The 15,443-nt window shown below is 45.1% G+C and overlaps 1 protein-coding gene across 4 annotated transcripts in view; it reads right to left on the bottom strand.

Annotated features, from left to right (window-relative positions):
* DOP1B (DOP1 leucine zipper like protein B) overlaps positions 1-15,443 on the bottom strand; it is a 97,877-nt gene that overhangs the window by 68,670 nt on the left and 13,764 nt on the right. The window lies entirely within an intron of this gene.

Raw genomic sequence — 15,443 nt, 5'->3', positions numbered from 1 at the left:
GCCCCTGGATTTTTCCCCAGGGAGAGGAAGATGTCTGAATTATTCCATCATGCTCCCAGCGCAGCTTCCCAGTCAGGTAGCTGAGTGTGGGGGTCACTCAGAAGAGACTGGGGGGGGAACACTTCTGGGCCATGACGCCCGGCATCTTCACCAGTTGGTGATCCTGCCAGGAGGGACCCATGTTCTACAGGAGAAACATACCACCCTATTGGGATGGAGCAATGGTACTCCTGAGCTAGGCCTCCTCAATCAGGACACAGGCCTGGTCTGTGCTAAAGCATCCTTGGATATTTGCTGAACCTGAGAAATACAGCCCGGAGTGTGAGCAGATCAATGCTGTTTTCCTCGGCATTGAGTGACCATGGGCACAGTGCCGTGGCTGGGTGGGTCCTAATGAATCAATCTGATAATGCAAAGCGACTGTCATTATGGTGAACAACCCACGTAACGCACACAAATATTGACTGAAAGCTGGCGGGGTAAAGTCCACGCTTCTCAAAGAGCCACTCGAAGGCCTCCATCGCTCGACGCCTGCCTGCTTCGCCCGCCCCCTCTGTTCATCTCAGCTTCAAACTTTGTGAGAACGCAGATCCATCTGTGGCTCCTGCCTGCCCCTCACTGCCCCTCTACCTGGACGTCCTCCCCAACCGCCTTGCTAACCTTCTTCACGTGAGACTTGGCTCAGCGCCCCCCTGACGAGGCAGAATGGTCCCCCTCCCACACGCTGTTACTCCTCCACCCGGTTCCATGGGCATGTCTGTCATCGACCTACAACGTTGTTCTGATGATTATCCGCTGAAGGGTCTGGTTCAGGCGGCGAGCAGCTTGAGGGCAGGGTCTGTCCTCTTCCTCTCTGTTGTTTTTCCCACTCTGCACAGTGCCTACAACCCAGCAGGCAGCCAGGAAGAACGTCAGGACGTGTGCAATGCCAGCTGTACCACGTGTTAGAACTGCTGGCCCCTGGACCACATGGTCTCGGGGTCATTACAGCTTTCTTTTTATAAATAAAGAAAATGATCTCACCTCTAAAACATACACCGAGGTTAGGGAGGAGGTAAAGGGAAGAGACAGAAAATAATACTTTTTATCATTAGACTGTGATGTAATTGAACTCTGAAATTCAATAAATCTACACCTTAAAAAAAACAGGGGCCGGTCCAGTGGCGTGCTGGTTAAGTTCACGCACTGTGCTTCAGCGGCCCGGACTTTGCAGGTTTGGATCCTGGGTGCAGACTTGTGCACCACTCGTTAAGCCACGCTGTGGAGGCGTCCCACGTACAAAATAGAGGAAGACCAGCACAGACGTTAGCTCAGGGACGATCTTCCTCACCATTTAAAAAAAGAAACAGATATAATACAACTAGAGGTCATCAAGAAATACTCTAAAACATTACGAAGAGTTTGACATCTTAGAACAAAGGGAAAGCCAACAAAATAATTTTTTAAAATGTGCTTATATCCAACAAACAACTGAGGAGATGACTCGAAACACATGCAGTAGCAGAGGACAGGATGTAGCAGAGGATCAGAACAACCTGAGATGGTTGTGGCAGAGAGGAAAGAAACATGGGAAATGCACAGCAAATGGCACATTTTATCAAAGACATTTTCAAACGTCCACAAAAGCAGGTAGAACAGCAACGTCACCATCACCCAGCTTCAACACGTATCAACTCCCGGCCAGTCCTGAAGACACAGCTTTTAGAAAACAATACCTGTGACCCCACTGGCTTATTGATAATGTCGTCACCATGATTTAAGAGGAGGAGAGCTAAATTCTGTCTTCACCTGTTATTTTTGTCAGGACAGAGCTTTTGCTTTTTAAGTCACTACCAAATCTCTTTTTGCTCAGTGTAGTCTAAGGATGTCTGCTATTCAAGGTACAGAAGATGACCACACACCTCCTGTGATGGTCATCGAGGATTCACAAGCATTCGGTTCCCTCGGGTGTGCACGCAGCAGGACCCTGTCTCTGCACTTTTGAACCTGGGCATAGCAATCTGACTCACTCTGGCCAGTGAGGTCAGTGGAATATGTGTCACTTCTTGCACAGGCTTAAGAAGCCAACTCAAAGTGCATCAGGTTGTCTTTTCTTGCCTCTAAGATCACGCAAACATGTGTTGAGCTGAAGCCCCTCCCAGCCTGGCTCCTTGAGAAATTACAGAGAGCCAACACTCCTTGCTGACCTAGGGAGGTGGAACTCGACCGGTGTAAAAATCACTGAGACCAGGGATTTTTTGTTACCGCTGCACAACCTTCCCTGTACTGACTGATACTCCTCTCCTCATTTAAATGCAGTTACAATGAACCACAACTACTCGTTTCAAACGAATGAGGCTGGTTGCTATTTCTTTCTCATTTAAATTTTTTGCCCTACTTAATGTAATTTGAAAAAGACATAGAAAAAGGAACATAACCAAGAACTGAGGCTGTGACCAGTACTTATGGAATGAAGTGTCCACTGTATGCTGCCCATGTTAATTCATGCGAACATGGCACGGCTGAGATAGGGAAGTCAGTGCCTGTTGAGGGATAGATACCCAGTGATGAAGGAAGCTGTCTGATTTGAAAAAGCAGAAGGAACAAAGGATATAAACAGACAGTACTTAGAAAAATGAGAAGATGCTCACTCTTCCGATAAGAAAACTGCAAATTAAAACTACAATGAAATGCCATTCTTTTCACCCATCAGGTTGGCAAGCTAGATCAACGAACACAGATTCAGGTGCAGAGCAGAGCCACCCAGAGATCATGAACCAAGTTCACCAAACCCAGAGTCAGGATTCAGCCAAACAGAACTTGTTAGCCTCCTCCTTGGAGCAGGGATGACACTGAACTCTTCTGCAGCCTTTTTATCACTAATAACGGGGCTAAAATAGTGTCTGGGTCATGGTGATTGTGTTAACACACTTCCCACAGAGCCTGGCACTTAACAAGTGCTTCAAAATGAGGCTAACCAAGCAAGACTGAGGCTATGATAACGCCTGGTTTAAGTACATGAGCTTGGGGGTCAGAGCCTCGAATTCCAGCTCCACCATTTGCTTGTTGGGCTAATTCCTTGACCTCTCTGGCTGCAGTTTCATAGGGATGATGGTGCCTCACAAAGCTTCAGGCATCAAATGAGACACCACATGTAAACAATTTGGCACAGTGCCTGGAAAAGAGTGAGTGATCAACAAACATTACCTCTTATTCTAACGACAAACTGAAAATTAAGCACAAGATTTAGAGACGGAGACAAAATGCATTGCATTTTTAAAAGGATCAATTGAAACCCAGATGTTTACTAATAATGCCCTTTATTGTCACAAAAGCAAACAAGGATGCTAGTTAGATGTGTTAACGAGAAAGATTGAGAAATACACGGTATGAGAAGGGAAAAGCTCAAACTGTTGTATATCTGAGGGGGATCAAAGGCAGACTCAAAATCTGGTGAGACTTCCCAGGGATGCTGAGGTCAAAGAGGAAATCTGCTGTAATAAGAGGCAGAAGTGGAGAGCCTGATAGTTCCTTAAGAAGGCGAAGGAAAAGATAAATAGTAATTAACATTTAAGATTAAAAGGGAAAAGAAAGTACTATTTCTTACATGATATTTAATGGAACATTTCTTTTCTTTTTGTATTTTTTTTTTATTGAGTTAATGATAGTTTACAATCTTGTGAAATTTCAGTTGTACATTAATGTTTGTCATTCGTGTTGTAGGTGTACCACTTCACCCTTTGTGCCCACCCCTCACCCCACCTTTCCCCTGGTATCCACTAAACTGTTCTTAGTCCACATTTTTAAATTCCTCATATGAATGGAGTCATACACAGATTATCCTTCCCTCGCTGGCTTATTTCACTTAACATAATTCCCTCAAGGTCCATCCACGTTATTGCAAATGGAATGATTTTGTTCTGTTTTGCAGCTGAGTAGTATTCCATTGTATATATGTACCACATCTTCTTTATCCATTCATCTATTGATGGGCACTTAGGTTGCTTCCATGTCTTGGCTATTGTGAATAATGCTGCAATGAACATTGGGGTGCATAGGACTTCTGGGACTGCTGACTTCAAGCTCTTTGGATAAATACCCAGTAGTGGGATGGCTGGATCGTATGGTAGTTCTAGTTTTAATTTTTTGAGGAATCTCCATACTGTTTTCCATAGTGGCTGCGCCAGTTTGCATTCCCACCAGCAGTGTATGAGGGTTCCTTTTTCTCCACAACCTCTCCAACATTTGTTATTATTAGTTTTAGATATTTTTGTCATTCTAATGGGTGTAAGGTGATATCTTAGTGTAGTTTTGATTTGCATTTCCCTGATGATCAGCGATGATGAGCATCTTTTCATGTGCCTATTGGCCATCTAACGGAACATTTCTAAGGAAACATTTTGCAAGTTGTAAGACTGGAGATTAGAATGGCTAGGTGAAAATGCTAGGGGATTCGAAGCTCTTTTAGAAACAAAGGATTCCCCTGGACAGAGCCCCTCCTGCCGGAGAGTGGCTTAACACACGCGGGACATGGGGTTGTGGACCCTATTTGAAACCACCTTCTGGGCGAGCAGCACTCAGCAGCTATCTCAGAAACATGCTTGAAGGGGAACTTAACCCAGCTCTTATTTTTTTTTCTTTTTATTTGATGTGCACATCTCCTGGGCTGCTTCTCCTTTTTTTTTCTTTAGATTGGCACGTGAGCTAACGTCTGTTGCCAATCTTCCTTTTTTTTTTTCCCTTCTTCTCCCCTAAGCCCCCAGTACATAGTTGTATATTCTAGTTGTAGGTCCTTCTGGTTGTGGCATGTGGGACACCGCCTCAGCATGGCTTGATGAGGGGTGCCATGTCCGCACGCCGGATCCAAAGCAGTGAAACCCCAGGCCACTGACGCAGAGCCTGCGAATTTAACCACTTGGCTGGCCCCTTAAGCCAGCTCTTGATGCCATTAAGGTCACATGCTCTCTTCACCATCACCCCCACTCTCTGTGCGGAAGCTCAAGGACGGGACGAGGGAAGAAAGAACCAGTTGCCTCTGGTCAGTGGAAAAGGCCACCATGAAGGTCTCCACTCTGGCTCCCCGAAATTCTACCTTTATGAGACTTTTCCTTTAGCCTCGCTGAGGGCTAACGCCCAGCCACGAGGGGAACACCTCCACGTATTCAGAACAGTCTTCAAAGAGAATGGGAGTTATCTCATGATTCAGCCTCTGCCTCCCGCTGCTAAAGATTCCGAGCTCAGTGTGGGGTTCAGCCACGGTGGCTTTCTCAGTCAGACACCTTGACCTGGAAGATCCTCTCCCTGTGAGCTGTCAACTCAAGTGCCCTTGGGCACGAGCAAAGTGCGTGGCCAAGGCGGCCAGCCCACTGCCAGGCGCCCACAGACACTTCTCAGAGGAAATTGGAGGGGTTCTGCTGCATCCTCTCTGAGAGGTGGAATCAAGTCTGATGCCCACAGCTGCTGTGGCTTTTGAAAAAGAAAATGTTCTACTTAGAGCAGCCTTGGTCCAAGAGGTTTCAAAACTGAGTGCTGTGCACTGCTGGCAGGAATGCAAAATGGTGCAGCTGCCACGTAAACAGTATGGCAGCTCCTCAAAAATTTAAACATTTCATTTGTTTACCAAATCACCGTATGATGCAGCAACTCTGCTTCTCAGTACACATCCTAAAGAATTGAAAGCAAGGATTTAAATATTTGCACACCCATGTTCATTGTAGCATTATTCACAATAGCCAAGAGATGGAAACATCCCAAGTGCCCATCGATAGATGAATGGATAAACAAAATGTGGTACATACATACACTGGAATATTATTCTGCCTTAAAAAGGAAGGAAATTCTGACACATGCTACAAGATGGATGAAACTTAAAGATATTTTAAGTGAAATAAGCCAGACACAAAAGGGCAAATATTGTATGATTCCACTTATATGAGGGACCTAGATTAGTCAAATTCATAGAAACAGAAAGTAGAATGGTGGTCAGTAGGGGTGGGGGAACGGGGAACAGGGAGTTACTGTCAGGTGGGTATGGAGTTTCTGTTTGGAGAGATGAAAAAGTTTTGAAGATGGACAGTGGTGATGGTTGCACAACAATGTGCATATACTGAATGACACTGAACTGTACACGTCAAAAATAGTTAAAATGGTAAATTTTATGTTATGTCTACTTTACCACCAACAACAAAAGAAAAAAGAAATGAATATTGTGTTTCATGCAACGGCTCTTGCCGGTTAAGCTGTAAGAACTGGAGCGATGTGCACACATTGGACTGAATCTCTTTCCTGACCAGAAAAAGTGGGGCTCCTTTGAACAAATCCCGAAGGGACCCAGGGACTCGGTCCAGCCTCTCCTGAGTGTGAGTTTTTAACTCATAATTAGAAAAATAGCCGCCTTGAACTGAGTCCCACCTTTCAGGGCCTGGCTTCCTCTTCACACCCCTCCCCTCTGTTCAAGCTGCCAAGACTGGAACCCTGGCACAGACCAGGGAGTGCCACCCTGAGTCTGCCCTTCCCTTTCCCGCCTCTATCAGCATATTATGTTTGGCAAGACCCTTCTCCAGCGAGAATAGCTCACGGAATATTTCCAGGGAAGTTTCATTGTTTGGGCTTTGTTTTTCAGGAAACCAGAACCCCAATATGACTGGCCAGTAATTGCAATAGATATAAACACTTAATAAAAATGATGTATATATACTATATAAAAAAAAAGATTAGGAACGTTCTTCTTCACCTGTAGAATAAATACCTAAATATCTCAGGGAAACACATGAATTTGGGAGGAAAAACTAGCCGTGTTTTCAAAATCAGTTTGAAAAGTGCTAAACAGTCAGGAAAAGCTATGATTAAACAGGAAATTAAATTTCCTCATTTCTTTCACCTCAGGCACTATACCATTTTAAAAGCATTCCTTGAGCTATAAGTAAGATATAATTACTATATTTTTAATCTTACGTATTCACAGGCTCAGCAGGTTGACCTTAAAACAAAATAATAAAACACAAAATATAAGTTACCAAATAAAAAAGGTTGAACCACATCCGAGCTTCATCAAGAGAGACCAGGAAGTGCGTCACTCTGCACCACTGCCAAAGTCTGTGTTTCCCTTGGTTTCCCTTTGACATCACACAGTCTGACACTCTCCAGGACTCTTGGCATGACTTAGAATGGTTCCACGTAAGAAACATGATTAAAAATTCCAAAGGGGTAGACCATGGGCTCAACAAGTAATTTAACACACTTAAAAATGGTTAAGATGATAAATTCTATGTTATATACATTGTATCACAATTAAAATTTTTTTAAAAAGTAATTTAACAATATGGGTCGGGGGAGAGTTATAGTCGATTAAAAAATGTTTCACACTGTAAAATAAAATTTTAAATGCTTCCTTCAAAAGTTCCTAGAAAGGAGACAGCGCGAAGCTGCTCCTGTGCAGATAATGCTGACTTCGGAGCGCCAGAAGCTCGTCTACAGAGAAACGTAAGCAAGCCAATTTAAAAGCCTGTCTCGCATCAGGCAAATGGTAAAATATCGGCCTATCTTCTTTCTGGAAGTCAGCCATCTTTATAATGATGCTCGTTTCATGCCATAAAAGCAAAGCTGCACAGTGAGTAAGACAGGCCAGGTGGCACAGCTCGAACACTCATTAAATACTTGCCAAGGGATACCAATGGTGCCCTTCGGACGAATGAAAACAGAACAGACACTGAGTAACAACAAACCGGCCAGGACTTCCCGCCTTAAAGTAGGCCACACAGTGATGGTGGCGAGCGTCACGCCTCACCTGAAGTGGCAGTGACTCTGCCACCGTGCCAGCTTGGGAGGGTGGGGGCTGGGGATGGCAGGAGACAGGTGGAGGAACAGGCACGTGAGCAAGGCCCCCAGAGCCCCTGCAGGGGGTGGGGAGTTCACAGGTAAGCAATGAGGTCAAGCTTTTGTTTAACTGGAGGAGTGACAGCAGTACAACTCCTTTGTAAACAAGAGGCTTCCTCCTCAGAAAGGTCACCGCACTGCGTTCAGACGGTCTGCGGAACCCTGACAGGAAACGTGCAGGGCAGTGCCCCCCAAGAGTCCACTCTCATCGCGTTACGACATCCATATCCCGGATCCAGCTCACAATAAGGCCACTAGCAGGGCTTCTGCTTAACTCGACCTTCCGCATCAGTTAGAGACCAACTGGAAGACATTTTTTTCTTTTAAAAATTTCCTAAAATTATTTTCTCTCTTTTGAATCATCTTTGCCTTACTCTTGCAGCTAACAATCACTGACCCTTTCTGAGCCAATACCGTGCTGCTTGGGCAGGAGAAGAACCAAAGGGTGAGCACATGCTACAGGGATTTTACAGGGCACTGGCCGAGAGGTAAGGGCGGGGAGTGTCCCAGGCCAGGCCTCAGGGTGGGCACAGTGGGCCCCTGACCTGCGGCTGGCACTAGCTACGTGTCTGTGGGAAGACTGAAGCCTCGGGCCTTGGCTTGGCACTTTCAGAACCTCATTTTTTATCAGCTGAACCAGAGTTGGCTCTGCTGCAGAGGGAATGCTTTGCTGGTCTAGCTCACAAGAGGGCGACCAGAGAGGCAATGGCAGGGGGACGTGATAAAGAGCACAGGCTCAGAGTCAGCTGCAGTGGGGTCTGAGTCAGGGTTCCCCCTTTCACCAGCTGTCCAGCCTGTCACAAGTCACCTGACCACAGGATGCTCCATCTTCTAACTGAAATGTGCTGCCATCTACTCAAAGGCAGGTCATGCGGATCAGCCTCAAAAAGTGGGTGAAATATTCAAGGTCTCCATTCCATTTCCACTGCTGCAGTGTATTAGGATTAACACTGAATGCACATGTGCACACATGCGTGCACGCATACATGCACACGCAACACAAGCACCCGGGTCTGTCCCAATCCCTTGCTTACGATGACTCGGGAATCTGCATGCTGGGTGAGAAAGCTTCTTAAAACACAACACAACAAACTCGCTGCTATCTCAGAGAAGGCAAGCGACAGCACACGTGTTCAAGTATTGCTCTAATTACTTTTCCCCTTCTGAATTCATTATAACATTTAGATGGCAAAGGCCACTCACTCTCACCACTAACACCCATTTTCCCTGTCTTCCCATGTAGAAACTTTGCATGGCTGGCTGTGATGCTCTCCATGTTTCCAGATTTTACTCTTTTTCAGGCACAGTGCACCCCAGCGCTCCCTGACATCCATATACTCCCACCTCCAAAGTGGCCTTCGCAGTGGCGCTAGCTCAGCTGAAATACTGTCCACGTGACGGAGAAGCCTCAAGAAGGTCTGAGCTTCAGTGTCTTCAGCGGTAAAAGGAGCTGAATGGCACCAACTTTGGAGGGTTATAGGTTTGAAAAATAATGATTGACAAGCATATAACAGGCTCACTAAAAGGTATCACTATTTTTGGGGGGGCTACAGGCCAGTAGGCTCAGAAATGATGGAAAATGGCAGGAGACGAAGGCAACTGAGTTCTATTGGGAACCACCTGTACAGGCAAGAAAACGAACGTGTGGGGCAAATGCGCCCTTCAAAACATATTCTAAACCCTGAGTCACACACGATGCTGAGAATACTGAAACACTTAAGAATTTATAATCACAAACCAGAAGACCTAGTAAAATAATCATCCCATGAAGATATTAAATGATGCAGTGTATGAAAATGTTCTTTTTCTGCTTTACACATTTTAACCCACATACAAAATATTTAACAAACAAACCAACCAAAGCCTACTGTATGGAAATCAACTTGTTAGAGCCACAAGAGAAGGAAGAACATCTTGAGGATGGAGTCTCATTATTTGTAATGTTCTGCTGGTAGAACTCAATATTCTTCAAAATTCACACCCAGGAGAACAGAACCGGCACGCTCAACAGAGACTAAATGCTACCCTTCCACACAGAGCAGCCTTCTCTAGAGACCTCCCGAGAGGCCCTTCCCGATCCTCAATGCCGCAGCTGAATGGGTTCAGAATGGCCGTTTGCAGCTCAGGACGCATCCTCCCAGGGCGCTCTGGTTCCACCACCCGCAAGGGCCTCAGGCACTGGGAGTGTGCAACCAGCAAGTGCAGCATCAGCACCAGAGTAATTCATAATGGAATGTAATTCGGAGTCGCGGGTTGGGAGGCCAAGAACACACCTCCCCAACACTGCATCGCCTGCTTCCTCTGATCTCAGTGTGAGCCACAGTCCTCCTCTTTGCTCTTCCTTTGCTTCCCTGTCCCCAGAGACAAGCCATCTGCATAGAAGCAGTGACAGTTGAAGAATAAGCTCTCAGTGGCTGGGAGGGAAAGGGCCGCCAAGAAGGCACACAGGAACAGTGACCAAGGCACGAAAGCCTGGCTCTCTCCAGATGAATTCAAGCCCCAAGTTGGCTCTTCTCTCCAATATCCAGCAGCTATAAGACGGGTGGGGACACTCAGAACCAAGAAGCAGAACACGTAACTTGCATAAAGCTGGCACTGGAAGAAAACAAACTCCTCAAAAATACATCGGAAGTTCCGTACTTGGGACAAAACCTCTGCAGACGGGGAGACAGAAAATCCCCTGCAGTTACTCTATAAAGACCCTGGTACCAGCCAGAACCACGCCAACACGGACAGCGAGGGCGCGGACCGGCATGAGGACACACAAACAACCTCACTGTCCAGAAACAAGTGTCCTTGCATCAGCCCTCAGAGGAAACAGGCTCTAAGGGGTTAAGGATGGTCCAAGGTCGCTGGCTCAGTTAAGAAGCTTTTGGCTGTAAGGAATATGATATCCAACTATACAAGTCTAAAGGAAGAAATTCCCCACGTCACAACCAAAAGTCTAGAGCAGTGGTTCTCAAACTGGGGCAATTTTGCCCCCAGGGGACATTTGGCAACGTCTGGAGCCATTTCTGGCTGTTATAACATGGTGTGTTTGTGTGCGTCCTACTGGCATCTAGTGGACAGAGGCCAGGATGCTGATAAACCTCCTTTGATGCACAGTTCAGCACCCCCTCCCCATCACAGAATGTCAACAGTGCAAAGGCCGAGAACCCTTGGTCCAGAGGAGCATTATTTCTGCATTCGGTTAATGCGAGGTCTCAGTGGCATCCTACAAGGACCCAAGCCTTTTCAGGCTTATTTGCTCCCAACGGTGAGCTGAATAACCCTCAGCCTTTTCCTCTCCTGGCCTCAGAGTTGGTCCCACACAACAACAGAGAGGAGCAAAAAAATCAGTGCTTGTTCCTTTCCTGTCTCTCTGCATGAGAAGAAATCCTTTCTAGAAGCTGGCCTGCCATGTCTTGGGGGTCAGGGAAGGTCATGTGCCCCTGTCTAAATTAATCCCTGCCTAAGAAAATACAATTGCTAAGATCAAGTCCTAGAACAACATCTACCACTGGGGCTGGGAGACGGGGGCTACCACTCTGTAGCCCATCGCCACCTGATCCCCAGACAAAACTGGGTTCTCCTGACAAGAAAGAAGAGGGTGAATGGCTCTTGGGCAGGCAACCAGCATGTCTCCCCCAAACTCAGAAGTAAGCGGTGAGCCTGAACGTGAATCCAGGAGCTCTGCCGCCAAGCTCAGCGTTCCTTTATTCCACATCTGCATCAGCATATCTTCCAACATATTTACTTCCAAGGCCTATCTCAGGTGTTGGCAGAACCTGGCTTAAGTCAGTAATCACCAAAAGCATGAGTCAAATGTGAGGCAGAACTGCATTGCTTAGAAAAAAAGCAATTCAGCACTTTACAAACTGATCAGGTACTGAATGAAAGACATGTCTTGCTATATAAAAATAAGTTATTAAGGCAGTAGATAAGGAATAAACTGATCCTTGACGAGACAAGCAATACGATGGAGCCAGCAGGGGTGCACGGATGGTGAAACACTAGAGGCGCTGTCAAAATTAGTGTGTGCTGCATGGGGACAGGGACTGGAACTGTCCACCCAAAGCATGCCCCCCTTCTCCTGTGGTAAGGATTGTAGCGGAGCCATGGCTGCTGGGCCAGGGGATATTTTTCCCCCTTGAAGATATGAGTGGAAGTAACACATGCCATTAAGTCTATGCCTGCTCCTACATGCTCTTCCCTCTTCCTGTGGAGCAGAATGGCAGTGAAGAGAGCAACTCAGAAAGCCAGTGTTAAAGATGGCAGAGTCCCTGGAATGACCACATGGAAGAGAAGTGCCCAACCTGGAACACCATGCTGAATTGATACATGAGCGAGAAACTTCAATCTTATTGGTGGTGGTGAATTTTTGGACTTCTTTGTTACAGCAGCTAACATTCTAACTAATACATTGATAGTATCATCATTTAACACTGTTTCAGAAAATGTAGCAAAATATTAGGAAAAAACACAAATTCAGTATTGATTGATGGCTTGCCTGACTACCTGAAGAACTCAAAACAATCAACTGAAAAAACTCAGAAATAAATTCATTAAGACGGCCAGTTTCCAAATTCTGTAAGTTGATAGTTTCCTACATGCCAACAACCAGTGAAAATATATAGTGGAAAATAATCCCATTCAAAATAGCACAAATACATGTATAAAATATCTAATATATTTAAGAAATAGGAAGTACTTACATAAGAATAATTAAACTCTTAGGGACATAAGTAAATACTTTTTAATCAATGAAGGGAACTACCACTCCCAAAATATTCTGAAATTGTTACCTAATACCAATCAACACCCAAAAGATATTTTTTAACTCTACAAATGATTCTAAAGTTCATCTGGAAGAAAACAACCTGGGAATGGCGGAAAAATTCTGAAAGAGAAGGGTGGTTAGGTTAGTGTAGAGAACCTGTCCCGCCAGATAAAGACATTATAAATTACAGTCACGTGTCACTTAATGACAGGCACACATTCTGAGAAATGCATCATTAGGAGATTTCATTGTTGTGCAAACATCATAGAGTGTACTTACACAAACCTAGATGGGACAGCCTAACTACACACCTGGCTATGGTACTAATCTTATGGGACCACCATCATATATGTGGTCCATCATTGACTGAAACATTGTTATGTGGCTCATGACTCTACAGCAGTTTAAAGGCTGTGGCCCTGGCACCAATGCAGACAGATTAGTGGAACAAAATAAAGTCCACACACAGACTCATGTGTCCAAAGGTGTAACTCTATGACCAACGACACAGCAACTCCACCTCTGACAATATGCCTTGATAAAAACAGCCATGTGCCGAAAGACATTCATTAAAGCTTCATTTAGAATTATGAAAAACTAGACGTGAACTAGTCCAGCAACAAAGGGCTTCTAGATCTTGTCTACTCCTATACAAACCCCCCTCCCTTTTGCTCTCACACACACACAACCGAGAGAGCTATGAACTGTTCAACCTGTCCTTTTTCGCCCCCTTGATTCATCATGAGCATTTTTTCATGTTAGCAACTACAACTCTACTTTATTTGGGTGACTGCATATCTCATCATACTGTTGTATCACGATTTACTCCACTGCCACTTCCCTATTGAGGACGGTCATGTCTAACATTTTTGCCATTACATATAATAAAACAGTAAAGATTCTTATAGTTACCTTTGTGTTGTATTTCTAGAGGGTTAAAACAAATTCATAATAATCACACACTAACTCTCTAATCATTAGTTGTTTGGGAAATGCAAGAGTCACTAACACTGGCTGAAATAAAAAGACTGCCTATACCAAGTACTGGCGAGGGTACGGAAGAAATGGAGTTCTCGTACACTGCTGGAGCAGTGGAAAATGATGCGATCACTTTGGAAACTGTTTGGCAGTTTTTTTTAAAAGTTAAATATATACCTACTGGAAGCAACCCAAATGTCCATTAACAGGGAAATGGATAAAAAAAGAATGTATATCCATGGAATCCTACTCAGCAGTAAAAAGGAACGAACTGTCAATATACACAACAACCTGGATGACTCTGAAAATAGCTTTGCTCAGTGAAAGACGCCAGACGAGAAAGAAAAGAAAAGATTACATACTGTATGATTCTGTTTATGTAAAATTTTAGAAAATGCAAACTATAGTGATAGAAAGCAGATCAGCGGTTGCCTGGGGATGAGGGCTGAGACGGGAGCGGGGGTGGGGGGAGGCATTACAGAAAGACACAAGGAAACTTCTGGAGGTGATGGAGACAAGTCCCTTATCTTCATGTGGTGATAGTTTCGCAGGATATACATATCCAAACTCATCAAACTATACACTTTAAATATGTGCAGGGTTTATTGTATGTCAACAAAGCTCAAAAAAAAAGGGGGAAAAGACCATTTAAAAAAGATAAATGGGAATGCCTACATTTGGCTCAAATACAAGCTTGAATATTGGTGTTCATGTCCAATCAGTTGTCATTTTTGGAAAAATTGCTAAGTTTAACTTTTTCCTTCTACATTAGTCTGCTTGGGCTACTGTAACAAAATGCCGCAGACTGGGCGGCTTAAAGAACAGAAATTTATTTCTCCTGGTTCTGGGGGCTGGAAGTCCAAGATTTAGGCGGCAGCTGATTCGGGTCTCCTCCTGGTTTGTGGACGGCTGCCGTCCCGCTGTGTCGTCTCCTGCAGGAGGCAGGGCTCGCTCTCTCCCTCTTCTTTTACGGCTGGCCACAGCCCTATCGGGTTAGCGCCTTACTCTTACGACCTCACTTAACCTTACTTACCTCCTGAAGACCCTTGCTCCAGCTTCGGTCACACTGGGGGTGAGGGATTCAACACAGGAATTCCGGGGGAGACACAATTCAGTCCACAGCACCTTCCTGACCCCAGCCTGACATCAAGTTTCTAGTTTCACAACTTTTGTGGCAGAATTTATAAAATGTACGGAACCACAAGCCCCTTCCCCTATCCATAAACTCAATTCTGCCAGACAAGCTTCTGTCATTAGATTATTGGAGGAATAATTCATCCGTCCAAATCTAGACTATTTCCATCCCTCCAGCAGATGTGAAAGGAAGAATGATGAAAATATCCTTTGCTTACACACAAAATAAGGAGACCATCCTCACTATCAATCAGCGAAAGTATACCAGGCTCCTCTCAGCAAAGAGAAACGCTCTTCCCAAAAGGACCACGTCAGCCTACAGTGTTTCAAGCAGCTCTAACAACCCTGAATCAGCAAAGCCCTTGCCAATTCTCAGCTCCTTCTGGACAACCTGGGGTAGGATGTGAGCAATAATGCCCTCTGAGGCCCAATGTGTCACTTACCAAAAGGACAACAGAACCGTGGCAAAGGGTCTGGCAGCCTTTGCCACATGTTAGGCATCAGAGCTCTACCTGACATTCTATTAGCTGCACTGTCTAAGTTCTGGTGCCAAGAAAATCAGAACCCTGCCAGAGACAAATGGACCTTGTGCTTACCACTCTCTCCTGCAAAGAGGTACAGGATCTACTTTATTTAAAAGTGAACGGAGTCAATAATTGCCAACAACATCCTTTCAATTTGGTCTCTTCTCAGAAGGCATTAAAACCCGCATCTTTCC

Source organism: Equus caballus, chromosome 26, assembly GCF_041296265.1.
Source record: "Equus caballus isolate H_3958 breed thoroughbred chromosome 26, TB-T2T, whole genome shotgun sequence".
Taxonomy (NCBI): Eukaryota; Metazoa; Chordata; class Mammalia; order Perissodactyla; family Equidae; genus Equus; species Equus caballus.
Note: the sequence above shows the minus strand (reverse complement) of the source record. Positions and strands in the feature narration are given on the sequence as shown.